The sequence below is a fragment of the Poecilia latipinna genome, unplaced genomic scaffold, assembly GCF_001443285.1.
Source record: "Poecilia latipinna isolate Pla-1442-1.1 unplaced genomic scaffold, P_latipinna-1.0 Scaffold1910, whole genome shotgun sequence".
Taxonomy (NCBI): Eukaryota; Metazoa; Chordata; class Actinopteri; order Cyprinodontiformes; family Poeciliidae; genus Poecilia; species Poecilia latipinna.
Genome location: NW_015114526.1, coordinates 61,333 through 77,458, shown reverse-complemented (window position 1 = coordinate 77,458; position 16,126 = coordinate 61,333). Strand labels below are relative to the sequence as shown.

The following is a 16,126-nucleotide window of genomic DNA, read 5'->3' as shown; positions in this document are numbered from 1 at the left end:
TTAATTTTCTTCAGAATTACTTCTGTGGAAAACGATCCATCGCCTGTTTCAGTTCCCCTGGAGCGTCTCTGCTGCTGCAGACATGCAGATGTTCATTAGGTCCAATTCAAAACAGCAGCAGCAGTTTTTCTGGATCACTTTGACCCGTTTAAAGGAACCGGATCTGTTCTGTCTTCATCTCTCTCTCAGCAGAGCATGACGCCTCCTGCATGTGTTAAATCTTTCTTTCGGTGGTTTGACACATTTTCCTCTCTGGACTCACAGGGAGGTGCCAGACGGGGCGAGGAGGAGGAAGCAGAAGGTTTATTGGTCCAAAGTTGGCTCCGTTTTCTGGACAATTCAGGACAAATCGCCTAACAGCACCAAAAAACCCTCTAATATTGTTTTTGTATTCTTTATGGTGGTTGGCAAACAACTTTAAGGTGCATTAGAGCCACCTTCTCTGTTAAGTATGAACAAGATGCTATAATGCTACCAGGTCGTTTCCAAAATATCTATTCTTCTAAAGAAACTAAAAACTCTGGAAAGCTGCGTCCCCAGACGACCTCTGGAGCAGTTCCTTCACTTCTAGATTACTTTTATTCTATTATTCTATTTTATTTTTATTCTATTATTCTATACTTTTATACACATGAGATATAATTAATATCTCGTGTGTATTTGGAAATATATTCTATTTATCCTCAGTGAACATGTCAACCTGTAGAATATCTGCTGAATATTTTAAGTGTTTTTTAATCCTGTGACTAAATCTCAGATGTTATATAATAAATCATTTCTTTATTCTAATACATATTTAAATTCTCCATCTTTCTTTTGGATATAATCATATCTAGTTTTATCTCCTCTGTCCAACTGCTCTTGCAATTTCTCTTACTGGATGATTTGACTATACACTTACGACTGTGAAGGATTAAACCTTCACTCAGGTGAGTTTGGCATCTTACAACTTCCATCTACAGAAATAAAATACATTTTAATACATATAATTTAGTTTTCATAAATATTTAATATTTTAGCCTTACATCATAAATCACCAACTCAAATCTCTCTCTCTCTCTCTCTCTCTCTCTCCCTCTCTCTCTCTCTCTCTCTCTCTCTCTCGATCTGTCCCAGGAACTATAAATGGAGTTTGGACGCCTGGGGATGGATTTGTCCAAACACCCTGGAGAGGACAGGGAGAGACTGGTGAGTCAGGACATGTCAGCTCCTTCAGGTCTCTTCTTTACATTATGTATTCACCAATAAACTCCTCCCAACACTACTTCATATTTTACTAAACACTAGACCTTATTTGCTCTTATTTTATTCTCTCTTCCTAATGAGCTAATGGCTACATGCTAATGATCCAAATCCTCCATAAATATTCAATACATAGTTAAAATGCTTTTTGATGATCAAATCTTCACCTGTTTCTGCTTCAGTTAAATCTTCAGTCAGTGTGGCGGCCTTAAAGGAGCCACGTCTGTTTAATTACAGCTGGAGGTCAAAGGTTGATTAGAGCCTCAGTTGATGGTTCTTAGATTGCAAAATATTTATTTTTTATCAATTTATCATTGTCTGATTTTATTTTGGGTTACATTATTTTCTGTAATGCTTACAGTTTCCAGCCTCAGTTTAAAATGTCATGTGGTGAAACTGTTTCTGATTTGGACCCAGTTTGAGGCAGAATCAGAGCAGATGGACCTGGAAGTGATGTAACGGCTAAACTGTGTTTGTTTGTGATGACTGACTGGAAGGACAGAGAACAGTTGGATCAAAGTTTTCTCTGATGGCAGTATCTGGCTTGTGTTTTGGGACGGTTGGATCCTTCTGGTCTGCTGAGGTCTGCGGGTCGGTCCTGTGTGTTTAAGAGATCTGCAGTTTGAGTTGACCTCTGCATGAAAGCAACCAGGGAAAATCTGTAACCTCGCGGTTGTTTTTGGACTGTGGGAGACCCAAACTGCCTGTGTTTAGAGACAGAAGCCATTCTGTATGTAAACTTTTGAGCCTGATGACATTAATAAATAAAAATTATTTTTTTTCTGTCGTTACTGTAGTAAATATAAATAATTTTTGCTGATTTGTTGGTAATGGTCTAAAACAGGAGAAGTTTGGTCTGGTTTAGCTTCATTAATCATTAATACTGTCACCAGAACTTTAATAACTTTTTTTTGACCTCCAGGTTCCTCAGATTCTTTGTTCTATGATATAATTTCACTGAAAAAACAACTTTTATGTTGCATCTACAGCTAGAAAAGTTATGTTAAAAACTTATTAGAAAGACCAAGACTACATGCATTAATTATGCAGCAGGTTGTAGAAACTCATGGTTCAATATTTTTTAGGAAGTCATAACTAATAAAAAATGGATCATTGATGAATGCATCTCCTCTGGGCTCAAAATGTTCTCTGCAGTCCTGAATCACAAGAAAGTGAATCTGGCTTTGGTAGTTTAGTTTGGTTGCTTGCCTGAAAGTTTAGTGGAAGGTAGATAGTGGCGTAGGCTGACCTTTAACCCCTCTGATCCAGTTAAAGGAACCGAAAAGCTGCAGAATTCAAAGCTTTATGGTGATTTTCATGATCGTGGTTTTATAGAAATAGTTCCAGAGTTTCCTCTTGAGGCTCTGGAAGAATTGTGAAAAAATCCCATAAACACATTCCCAAACCTCATGGAAAACCGAAAACAGAGCTGAAGGTGTGTCAGCTGCAGACAGAGCGATGGAGAGAAGCTGGTCTCCAGTTAGAGCTCCGATCTTTACTGAGGCCGTTTGGTGGTTTAGCTGATGGCAGCTGAAAGTCTTTAATCCTAAAAGTGAACATATAATCAGAAGTTTGATTTTCTGACTTCCTGCTGCAGCGATTACACTTCAGCTCACAAACACATCATGCAAAGCTCACACACATTCACACATCAAGTGTTTTTAGGTCATTTCTCTGTTTCATGCACTTAATGTAGAATAAAGTCTTTATTTGCTTTGCCTCAACTGATGCATAGTGAAGAAGGCAGGTGATTCATAATTGATGCTACGTTGAAATAAATCGTGTGTGTGTGTGGGTGTGTGTGTGTGTGTGTGTGTGTGAGACTAACAGGAATGAAATCTGTACAGTGGTATTTCTGTCTCACTTTTAGATCTGATCACTTCTAACCTGTTTTCAGAGTCGCTGAAACGTTTTTCTTTCTTCAGGTTTCAGCAGATATTTTTCTTTTTCTATCCAGTAGAGAAGAAGAAACTCTGAATCTGATCTTCTGCACAACAACCATAGGATAAACCCATCCATTTCAGCTCTGTCACATTCAGAAGCAACATGCAGATCCTTGTCTTTGTTTCTGCAGACGTTAATTATTTATTTAGACTTTATTTAGTCAGAAAGCTCCTGTTGAGATCCAATATGTCCTCCACAGGGGAGGCCAGTTTAATGCTGGGAGTCCGACTGGCTGCAGGTCCGTTTAGTTCTTCAGACACATCCGTCACTGCCAGTCATGACAGAAATGTGTTCAGATCTGCAAAATGGATCCTGTTAGCCAACAAAAGCAGATTTCTGAGTGACATTGAGTTTTTAAAACTGGGTCATTTTTTTTATTATTATTATTTTGCTTGTTGGGGTAAGTTATTTATGTGCAGTTACTGTTTAGGTAAATCTGTGGTAAAAAGAATGACATGAATTTCTTACTGAATGTGAGGGTTTTATCATCTTCCTGAGTCCAGTCAGTGCTGAGAGCCAGAGCTCAGATCGACAGACTGAGGAGGATTTGCATAATATTCTGACACAAAGGCGCCTGAACAATGAAGCAAATCCAACCTGCTTTAAATAGTGGAGAGGAGAAAACATTTCATCTGATCCTCTGAAGTCTGACAAACTGTTTTTTTTATATATTTCTTAAACTTTTATAACCTAGCAAATTAAAAATAGACATTATAGATTTATGCAGCATTTAATTCCCTTTCAGCTGGTTCAGTCAAATTTAAACACAGTATTAGAGTCTGATGTTTTTACAGCCTGGACTTCTCTACATCCTGCAAATCAAATGGAAACAGTGAAAGTTTTTCATTGCGTGGTGCCGCTGAGACCTGCCGCTCTGCAGCAGCGAGATGAACGCGCAGCGTTTCTAACATTCAAATTAAATATGTTTAATAATTCACATAAAGCCGAGGCTGCCGTGACTCTGGGGGTTTGGGTTTTTATTTTGATTATTTCCTTGTTTCCTTCAGATTAAAGCTAGCCTTTTCAGATGTGCTATAAAAACTTTCTTCCTTTGTTCTGATCTCTGATCTGCTTCACCTCCCTAAACCAGGAAGCAGCATAAATAAAAAAAATGCTTTTAGCTGGGATCGAAGTGGAGCTCTGTAAATAGTCAGATCTAAAGTCTCTGGGATGTGAAACGGTGCTGGTTGTAGATCAGAGGCTGAAACTGCTGATGTCCTTTCACACCCTGTTGGTTTGGCGTTTACAGCCGGAGCAGACCTGCTCTTCTACCTTCATCTTCTACTTTCTGTTCCTGCTCTGCAGGCCCAGATCTTCCACAGGTCTGAGGTTCATGTTTCACTCTCAGCTGTCTCTGTCCAGATTCTGCTGCTGCAGCTCCACTTATCTGTGGAGTTCCTCAGGGGTCCATCCTGGGTCCTGCAGGTTCAGATCAGTCAAATGTGGCTCCAGACTAATGCAGGAAGTGAGAAAACAAACCCATTTTAAACCCTGGTCTGTTTGAAACACAAATTATAAACTCAAAGTGGCTCCCAGCTGCTTCTTGGTTCTTATGGTTTGTGTTAAAGATCCAAATGACCAGCGCCTAAAGTTTTTTATTTATGTGAGTCATCATATATGAAATCTATTCAGTGTTTTTTTCATTTGCTCATGTAGTGTTCATTTCAACTCCAGGGTTCATAAAAGGAGGAAGCAGGAGGCTGAGTGGTTCTGCAATGAAGCAGTCGGGCTTTTGGCCCTTTTCTGCTGAGATCAGTTTTTCTCTTAGACATCGACCAATCGCTTTGCTCTGTCCTGAAACAGAATGGGAACCTTTCAGAATTTGAACCATATCAGCTTGATAAAACTGAGTTTTACTAACGTCCCTAAACCGATCCTCTACGTTTCTACATGGATTTGAAAAACACAATCATTAAACATCAGTGAGGGACGTAAACAGGTAAAGGAGATATAAATTCAGCCATGGCGCTAACGCTCATCAGCCAATCAGAGGAGACGTCGGCGTCTTATCCAGGTGATGGAGTGACAAGCCCCGCCTACTTGGAAGCAGCTCTTTGGGGAAATGGTAGTCGTCAATTTTTCAGAAGAGCGATTGATTCAACACGTTGGAATGATGCAGCTTTTTATGAACCATGAGATGGAGGAACCAGCTGCACATTGAAAAACAGAAACAATCATCATCCTCCCTCCACTTCCTGTCGTCTTCTTCATGGTTTCCTCCAGTAGAAACATCTGCCTGTTGATTACATGACTCGTATGATGCAAAAAGTGTTTCCATTGCAGTTCCTCAGAATCCATCTATTCCAGTACAGCTGAGAAACCACGTCACCCCAACGCAAAAACCTTTTATTAAACGAGAGGTTTTACGGTTGATGGAAATGCAGCTACTGAAGGACTCGTTTTAACATGATGCCCAGCTACGGTGGCTCAAAAAGTCCAAAACAATATTAGTGTCCTGTTGCTGGTTGGGCTGGAGGTCATTCTGTATTCTCACCCGAAGTCGACCAAGACGCTTCAGAAAGTGATTCTGGGTTTGGTTGGTTGTTTGAGTATTTTCTGAGAAACGGTCCGGACCAACGGGGAGATGAACTCTGGTCTGTTTGAAGCGGACCAAACGGATCAGGTGTGAATACTCTGAGTGTTGGATGATTGAGAACAGGTGTGACATCAATCAGAAACAACCTGAGGTTTTAATATCACCATGCACTCTGCAGAGCGGCGGTGCTGTGATTTAAAGAGCCTTTTACGTTTTAATCTCTGGCAAACAGTACAGCTCTCAGTTGATTAACATAAAATAGTATCAGCTGCAGCCAAGAAACATGGAGGAATATTCAGCTCAGTAAAGCAACAGCACCAAGGTTATCTCTGCTAAAAGCCTCTTCTGTTTCTGCTCCCTCATGGTGACGAACACTGGAGCTGATTCTGTTGCAGCAGGTCAGTGATGAACCGAATCCAGACAGCGATATGACAGTCCCTTAATGGAGGTCTGATGAGTCATATTCCCTCAGGTGATAAGGCAGGTAGAGGACCAATCAGGGGCACCAGAGCAGCCTTGTGATGGGTTGACATGGTTACATCATCGGATGAAAAGATCCTGGACTCTGCTGTAAATTTCTCTGCAGCGATCATCAGCATGTGAAACAGACGTTTGGCTCTTACTCATCCTAAATGGATGGAAATGAGCTGCTTCTTCTAAATCTACATCTACAATCGCCTGATTAATTTAACAAATGTCTGTGTGGGTTATTAATCATATCCACTGCTCTCAACTCATCTGCTGTAAGTAAAAATGACTTTCAGAAGCGCTCTCCCTCAGACCGATGGCTGCAGCCTCTGTGGCTTTCAAATGGAGGGAAACTAATAATTAAACACACTATTGCACAAGGTTTGGTTCATTTCACACACACACAGAGAGACACACTGCTCAGTGTTTGTATTAATGGCTGGGTGACACAGCAGGCTGCCCCCCTGCTGGGCGACATGCCAGCCAGAAGAAAAGTGCGTTGCGTTTAACCGTGACTCTACAGGCCACAGGGCGCCGCCGTCTGCGCTGCTGAATGTTTGTAGTGACAGGAGATGATGGCTGATGGAGATTTACCCGAGGCGCCGCTGGCCCAGGTGGATGGCAACCAGACACAGACAAATCTGTTGACACCCCTGGTGAAATCCATCCTTTATCACAGGCGCAAAATCAAACACAGGGAAAAAATATTGTTTTAGGCTACTTGGAGTTTATAGGAGTTTGGTTCTCAAGGGCTTAATGAATAAATATAAACATGACAAGGCAGAGCGGCCTCCAGGCTGGATATTGACCCATTTTAATCTTGATGTTAGAGAAGGCTAAAAAAGTCTCCAAAGCTCACAGCTGGAGAACTCCAGGTCTCCATAGCAACCATTAGACTCTCTCTGCATACGAAACCGGAAACATACACAGTTTAATAAGGCTGTTTCCCCCCCGATAGTCTGTTTTATGTCCAGCTGCTGTGGCTCTGAGTCAAACCAGCCTGTTCCCCTTCTGGCCTGTGGGGGCGCTGCACCAAGAACCACTGAAGGAAACGACACAAAAACCTCTGAAGACACTGAGAGCAACTTCCTTCTTCACCAGATGGAGACAAGATGGAGGATTTTAGCGATTGGAGGATTTCTCTTTAGGCTAAAGACCAGGAGCCATTTCTGCTGCTAGCGCTAGGCTAGCAGGTTAGCTTTGGTTGGATTTACCCAGAATGCCCTGTGCTGTAGTCCACTTCCTGCTTTTGGAGTGATTTCTGTTCTACTTGGCGAGCCAGAGTTCGCTTCAACCGAACCCAGGCCGAGGTTTGGAGGACCAGAGTTTGGTTTTTTGGTTGATTACATGGCAATCAGTGAAAATATCATTGAGACTTTGGATATAATTTACCATGTTGGAGGCAGAAGAATAATGTACAGATTTGGTCAGTATTCTTTTGGTTTAATTAATTAATATTTCAGCTTGTAGTGTGTGTGTGTTTGGTCTCCAGTCATCTAATGATGGTTGTGTTAACATTGTATTCACATTACAACAGTCACTGCAGTTCTAATTTCCTTTATCTCTGAGTTATTCTGGTTTTGTTTCCAATAAGTTTCCAATAAACAGTTTTTCTGTGTCTGTTAGACTGGCTTTGTGAAGCCAAAATCAGCCGGTTTCAGGCAATTCGCTGCTGGGACAAAAGGAGGACAGGAGAATAAAGGAGATGGATGCCAAGAGCCAAAAAGCCTTTCCTATGAAAATATCCAGCATGTTGCCAGCTGGTTATCAGCATCATCTCCTCTCTGCAGGACTCAGCGGCTCCCATTCTCATCTGAAGCTCCACTTTTGTCGTTTTATCCAACCGCTTGCTCAAGGTCACAGAGGTTCTGATGCCTTCCTCCAGCAGTGAATCAAGACCCAGAGTGAAACCTGGACAGGCCATCAACCTAATTTGCTGCATTGCATCACTGGTGGAGAAAATGTAAGAAAACCAAAAAAATCTTAATTTATTAACCTTATTTAATATATTTGTAAATAATCTCCCTGGATTTTGTTAAATAGCTTAAAAGCATATTGTTTATTTTTGTTTGTGTATTTGTTTTTATAAAATGAAATATATTATATATATTTGATAAAAAGAAATAGAAATGTATTTTGATTTATTTCAATAGAAAGAATATATATAAAAAAGAGAAACACGAGGAGAGGAAGTGGAACTGCTGCGTAAATAGTCTTCAAAATAAAAGCACAAATTTAAATGTCTAATTACTTGAAGAATTCTTAACAAACAACCAAAACTTCAACACAGATTATTAACCTTATTCAAATCAAAGTTTATGAAACAGCCAAGTAAATTAGCGCTTTAGAAATTATCCAGAAGAATTAATTTAGGGGAAACTAAGTGAGCTAAATGTTTCCAAAGTTAAATAAAGAGCCAAATAAACCAGCTCCGTTATTAGTGGCGTAACGGATGTGTGCCACCACTCAATATGTGTACAGCTTATAGCTGCTTTAGCAAGAGGGAAAAGGTTATTTTATTTAATTGGACAAAAATGTAAAAGTGTAAATAAAAATATTAATTTCCCTTCTTGCTACTTATTTTCCCACGGTTGTCTGCTTGTCCCAGTTTCACATTAGCTTTAGTCCCAAAGACTGATGGAGATAACCGTATAATATATTCCTCACATAGACTTAGACTTTCATATTGATTGTGGGACGGCTGCCTCTTCATTATGTGTCCTGAAAGAAAGAAGTGAAGCTTTTGGCGAAGTGCTGGAGTTCCCTCCAGAGGAACGAACAATCACCATCCATCTCTGTAGCTGCTGGGTGCAGTTAGCGGCCCTGTCCACTCGGGTGATAAACCCGGCTGGGTTCTCATCGTCTCCCAGCTGATGAAAACAGAAACATGTTGTCTTGATGTGAGGAAATGGTGAAAATGTCTCAGTTTCTGCAGATCAAATCTGGATTCTCTGTGTTTTCAGTGGAGCTGTCAGTCAGCGGCAGGCGCTGCCAGCCTGCCTTGTTCCTGTTAACAGAAACGGCTGCATCCTGAGTTCATCCTCGCTGTGCTGTCACCAGCGGCACAAAGCTTAACCTTTCTCCTCCCGTTCTGCACAGCTGCTGCTCCTCCTTCCTGGCATGCAGATCACTGCCTGGTTGTGTGTTCATGTTTGTGTTCCTGCAGGAGGAAGCGGAGGTTGTGGTTGGGCAGTGGAGAGCGTTGATGGGAGACATGAAGACGAGATGTGACAGCTGCTGATCTGTTCACTGCTGACTGTAACTCTGATCCTTCTGTTTTAATGGCAGTTTTATGTACGACAGAATTTATTTTAGCTTTAAATCATGTTAAAGTGTTTTCACCTCATCAAAGACACACCCGGAGCGTTGCTTTGACTCTTTCATGCATGTTTGAGAAGCCCTTTAATCTCCATAGCAACCATGCATCTGAGCAAAATGCGTGGGTGGACCTGGCCCCGCCTTTTAGGCACAGCTCCTCCCCCACTCAGCTCCTTCAGATTAGCCAGGAGCAATTAGCAAACAGCTGTTGGAACTGCTGTCATAGTTGACATATGCATCTTTTTTATCAACTGAAGGAAACATAGTTACTTGATTGTGCTATAAAATGTCACTGTGTGGCTTGAAAACACATAATGCTGCCCCTTTCAGCTAAATGCATCGTTTTTTTGGTCATTATAAGGTGAAAATAGTTTAACTTCCAACACAGAAAAACTTCTCATAATGTTTCTGTTTCCTTGGCTGGTGCCTCACAGATCCTCAGATTGATTGTCTGAGAGCCTGATGTGAGGTTTTATTCGCTCCTCCAGTTGATTTCCCAGCAGAACCACCTCAACCTTTCTGCTCGTTGTTTTCTGCTTCCATTTGAGCAGAGCTTGTTCACCTTGGCTTCAGGCCGCCGGCCGTTTCAGCGCTGTCACTTTGATCCCACTCACCAGCCAGCCGGCTGTGGCGCTTGTCCGGGCCGATCGTGACTGCAAGGAAGAAAATGATGATGTGCTTCGACTCAACATCTTACTGGAATCCAACTGGAATATTAATCAGCTCCTCACTGATTCTGTCTCTTCCTGGGTTGTATAACATCCTATTCCCACATAATTGCAGCATGATTATTCTGCTGAAACGTTGCTAAGCCGCACTCTGCAGATGCACTATTGATTCAGTAAACAACATGCTTTCTTAACCCTAATTAATTCATCTCTTAAGAGACAGAGTATGGAGTGGATATGTTCCTGGTGTTATTGCGTTTTGTAAATCCATCCCAGCAGGTTCAGCAGCACTTTCCTCATTTAAAGCTATTGATTAAAATGTGTTGTGTAATTAAAAGCTTGTCTGAGTTCCCAATAAAGTTACAGAAGCATGAAAATATCCAGGAAGTCATCCCAAGAATTTACTCAGCCTCTACACATTTCTTCTTGCTCATTTCAGATCAGCCGATTTAATATCAGACAAATAAATACAAACTAAATGAAGATTTTAATCATAAATTCATATATAAGAGAGGAAAAAAATCTACTGAAACTGTCAGTGATGTCTGCTGATGAGTCTTTCACTTTACAGTGGAGGACATGTGGCCTGCTCTTCTTTCCAGCAGACTGTTAAAATATCTAAATCCAAGTCCAGACTTTAACTAGGCCACTCCAAACCATCACTTGCTGGTGTCCTTTAGCTCTTTAGCTATTGAAAAACACAAACGTGCTTCAGGTTCAAGTAAAGAAAAACCTGATGGCCAAATATTCACAATTCATTATTCCATCTGTTAGCAGCATATAAAGCCCAGAACGTCAATCCGCCTCCAACATGTTTGGCTGTTTATATTGTCAACTGTCTCTCAACTGTCTAGGTTTTTCCAGATGAGATGAGACAAAAACCTTCTAAAAAGTTTCACTTTTATGTTGTTTGAATATTTTCTTTTCTGTTCAGCAGCTTAAGTGAAATAAAATCACTTACTATTCCGTAAATAAAAAATGAGAGTCTAGACTAAAATGGAACTAGAAGTTTTCATCAACATCCAAGAATTACTGACTTAATTGAAGCTCCTATATGTTGAAAAGTTACTTGTAAGTTAGTTTTGTCATCATACAAACAAGTGAACTAAGATATTTGCACAAGAAACTAAAAGACTTATTAGGATTTTGTGTTTTTGCCGTGCACACACAGCATTTTTACAGTAATCAATGAACCTAACAGGTTTTTGGACAGTTGGAGGAAGCTGGAGGAACCAGAGAGAATCCACTCATTCACTGGGAGAACTGGGATGTCCATGCAGAAACATCCCAGGCTGGGATTCAAACCCAGAACCTTTTCACTGCTGCACAGTTTTCCAGGCTTTAATGGAAACTGTAGGAGCGCATTACAAACTCTGTCCTGTTTATAGCATCAAACATTTATCTTTCCAGCTCTTTGTGTTTCAGACTTGGCTTTCCGTGTGCTGGCCGCATTCCCGTCCCGCCATCTATCACCTCAGGCTAACAGCTAGCGCTCACGCTGTCACAGTCACAGCAGTGCCAATAAAGGAGAATGAGTTAGGACGCAATCGGCCTGAAAGAAACGGTAATGAGCCTGGTATAGATGTAAATGAATTTGTTACAAGCTGCATAACTAATGCATTCATCCAGCTGTGTCTCAGTCCGTTTAGCCCTGATCCACCCAGATCTCCGTCTGAAGCTAGAGGTTCTGGTTCCTCTGAGAACTCTTATCTTCTCTTTCTACCCTGCAGGGAAACGGATGAAAAATTTGAGTTCGTTTTCCGTTCAGAAACATGATTGGGTCGAGGCTGCTTATGTAATTGATTCATATTTAATATGTGGAACATGCAGGCGTGTGGCTGTGAGGAAGCGTGCTCTGTGCTGGTACTTGTTTCTCCACCCTGTCAGCCTGTTTCTAATATGCACTTCTTGTGTTTGCTGCAGTGGTGCATGAAACGTGTCGTTGCATGAATTTGACCAGGAATTTACGAAGTGGCTCTCTGAGTGATGCGAGTCCAGGCCTTGTAAAGTAAATGTACCATAGCTGTTGTTGCACTTGTGGGATGTTCTTTGACCAGTTTTTAAAATATATACACAGGGCAGGAAAATAAAAAGTTGAAGCAGTGAAGCAGGGGACCGTTTGGTCAGTGAGTTTTCCTTCTGTTCTAAACTTCAAACTTAAGCCAATAAACTAAAATCATTTTGATGGGACCTGAAGCTGACAGGTGGCGTTCTGGCTGCAGCAGCGCTCTGTTTACGGCAGTAAAGATGGCTGCCGCTGCCTCTGGATGGATTTTAAAGATGTGGAGAGGGACAGCATGGCCAACAGATGAAAGAATGTAAGGACAAAATCTTGTTCAGCCATGTCTGCCGTCTGGCTTCTTCTGCAGCAGAATTATTTTCATGTGTCTCACATTAACAATGCAAAAGTCTGATAAAATGCCACATGGCTGTTCAGACTGCAGACGCTTTGAAGACAATCAGAGATGATTTAGTTCCGCATGTGGAAGTGGCCAGATTGGGTTTCTTTGGGGTCAAATGGTCAGAACTGGGCTGTTTTGGCTTCATTCGACCAGAGCGCCTCCAGTAAACATTCAATCAAATTTCTTACATGTTTTGATCAGCGTTGGTTCTAATCGATAAAGGTCAGGTTTGTGAAGTGCAGCTCCTCCAAAGTCACCATTGGTCTCCTGGCTGCTGATTTTGTTCTCACAAAATAAAAATGTTTTTCAGCTGCTCTTAGGAAAACACATTTAGACATAAATGAGAAACTTTCTTTCCAGGCTCCATTAAATTCAGTAAAAACAGATAATTGAGGTTTTGTGCACCGGATGCTGAGCCGACTGATGGAGGAGTTTCTGCTGCACCCAGAGTCTGTTGGTTGGAGTGGGAATGTTGTAATAAGACTAATGGTGTTTTCCATCATGATTAGATTCAGGCCAAAGATTCTTCTGGTGGCGTTAGATTTTTGCTCAGAGCATTAAGCTGATTGTTTGAGTCACAAATGAAACTCTGGCATTAAGCTGACAGTCATCCTGTGGATTGTATTATTAGCGTTGCAGCATAACCTGAACTTAAGCAGCTGTTTTCTTCAGTCAGAGGAAGAACTGTTTAACTGTAAGTCATATAAGAGCAGAGAGTTTACATTTAATGAGACAGATTTTAATTGCTGTGTTTTCCCCTGACAGGCTCATAACAACACATCATGAATCAAAGCGGAAACTATTCTTAGAGACTCCGCTGAAGGAGTTTCTCATTTAAAGAGCCAGGCAGGAGTTTAGATCCACATTTCACCTCCAGCAGGAACGTCACCTTCATTCTGGCCTCTTAAAACTGGAAAGTTTTACTGCACTGGAAAAACAAATACTGGGAGCACAAGTTTAAAATGCATGCACCTCCTCTCTCATCCACTTAATGCAAATATATAAACCTATTAATATTTGGATAAATATTCCATAAATAAGTTGTGACATCCATAATCTGACAGCAATATTTCACCACTCTTCTTATAAGAAACAATCCAGTTCAGTTAAATTGGTTGGTTCTTGGCAGACTGGACTTTTAAACATATTTCTGATTTTTTTTATAACTGTTGAAAAGCTTCATCTTATTACAGTTTGTCCAGTGAATCATGGTGATGAACTTATTAGAACATAAAATGTAAGAGTTGTTGGAAATATTGATGAGTGAGTGAAGGTGTGGAGGGGTTTTATAGGTGAATTTGTAGCCAGCTAGCAATAAGGTGCAGCAATGGCTGCAGAGGTCAGGACTACAACAATGAGCCTGACATCAACCATATTAAAATGCATGGATTAAAACTGGAGGCTTTTATGCATCGAAATAAACAACCAGATTAGCTGAACTCTGGTTCTGATAGGTTTCAGCCTGAAGCCAATAAAGGGCAACAAAAATGTTTCCTTTGCAACTTGAACCTAAATCACATTAAACTCTATATTTATACTTGAGCCTGTATATAGAGACAGAAAACTGGCAAAATTCTAACTAGTGCACCAAATTCCTGTTTTGAAAAACCAGTAATTACTGTTGGAGTCATGTCAGAGTGCATGTAAACCTCTGACCAGCATCGTATGGCAACATTCATCATGCTCAAGATAAAAGTAATTTCAAAGTTTACACTACAGAAAATGAAGCCTGACCCAGTTTCCCTCCGGTACCGAACGTCAACATGTTGATCCAGTGTGGAAAACGGATGGATGCCTCCATAATTCCCCAGATATTAACTCTGGATGCTGAGCCATTGATTTCCGTGTTTTCTTGATGTCACTTTCCCATCCGGGGACGATGATTCGATCAGTTTGTTGTTGCACCGGGGGACCTAATCTTGTAGCCCAGATAAATGGCAAGTGGTGTCTGAAAGGCTGCCTGTTGATTAAATGATCACCCTGTGAAAAGGTCGCCAGCCCTGTCTGCTCCCACACACCAAAACAACGCGGCCACCATTACCTTTCACTGAGCGCGCTGAAGGATAAACATGGAGGTTGTGAGATTTGCTAACAAGCACAGATGGTAGACAGACAGCGGCCATTTGTCAGAGCTTCTTCATCCCAGATAACCAGAAATGAGGCAGATAGCAACAAATGAAACAGATTGGACTCTGAGATAAGGATGTGAAGGACGTCACGGAGAAGCTGCCGTAATAAATCAAAATGTTGACCAAAGTTACAACTTTAAAACACACACTAAGAACTGTACTCACTTTAAAAAATGTTGCATTTATGTTTTACTAAAAGTGAAGTAGAGGTTAATGCTAGCAGTCAGATGCTGAATATTTATCCTGCACATTGGTACAGAAAGAAGTCAAGCATTGATGTATTTCTGTAATTAGTGAATATGTCAGCAACAAAAAGTTCATCTTTATTTTATTATCTCCAATATTTGGTGGTAATTTGCAAAGAACAAAAGCAAAGATTTGGTTCAAAAAGTCTGACACTAACAGAAACAAGTGAACATTTGAGTTATTTTATGTTGCACTTTATCACCTTCACTGCCTATAAAAATATTTTTATTGCTTTTACAAATAAATCATTGTTACAACCCGGCTTGTTGCGCCGTAACAAAAACACGGCCTTCAACAATAAATATGCTCTTTATTGAGCAACACATACAACAACAGAACGAAACAGCAACAAATGGGCGGCCCCCTGTGGCCGATGGCATCTCTGGAGCTGGTGGTAAGTGGGGAAGTCCTGCGAAAGAAAAGAAAGGTCAAACAAAACAAAACCCAACAACGACGGGGTGCGCAGACAGGTTAGGGAAGAGCCACCTCTGTAGAGCAGAGCTGGGTGGAGAAGCCGACTCAGCTCCAAGCCCACTTCAACTCCTCTCCCCTCTCTCACGCGCTGGAGAAGGCTGCTTATATAGCGAGGACACGCGGGCCATGGCGAATCCTGGTCCCATCCCTTCTGCTCCGCCTTGGGACAAAACAAAACTGATACATGACGGATCCCTCCACGTAGAGTGGAGGGGGACGTCACACCCCCACCCACAAAACACGGGTTCCAACAAGGAAATCCTGAGTCAAAAAAGAAGAAACAACAAAAAGAACAACACAACACCAGGTAGCAGTGGCTCTCGCTCCTGACACCAGGTGGAAGCGGATCTCATTCTCGACACCAGGTGGCAGTGGGTCTCCATCCTGACACCAGGTGTCAGCTGCTGACCATCCTAACACCAGGTGTCAGCTGCTGACCATCCTAACACCAGGTGTCAGCTGCTGACCATCCTGACACCAGGTGTCAGCGGCCGACCATCCTGACACCAGGTGTCAGCTGCTGACCATCCTAACACCAGGTGGAAGCAGCTGACCATCCTGACACCAGGTGCCAGTGGCTCTCGCACCTGACACCAGGTGTCAGCGGCTGACCATCCTGACACCAGGTGCCAGTGGCTCTCGCACCTGACACCAGGTGTCAGCGGCTGACAATCCTGGCACCAGGTGTCAGCTGCTGAC

The 16,126-nt window shown here is 41.6% G+C and overlaps 1 long non-coding RNA gene across 1 annotated transcript; it reads left to right on the top strand.

Annotated features, from left to right (window-relative positions):
* The first annotated feature begins 643 nt into the window (after nt 1–643).
* Nucleotides 644–3,650, top strand: LOC106935108 (uncharacterized). The gene is made up of 3 exons (XR_001421837.1): nt 644–929; nt 1,117–1,188; nt 3,168–3,650. It is a non-coding gene; the product is annotated as an uncharacterized LOC106935108 (long non-coding RNA).
* The last annotated feature ends 12,476 nt before the right edge of the window (nt 3,651–16,126 follow it).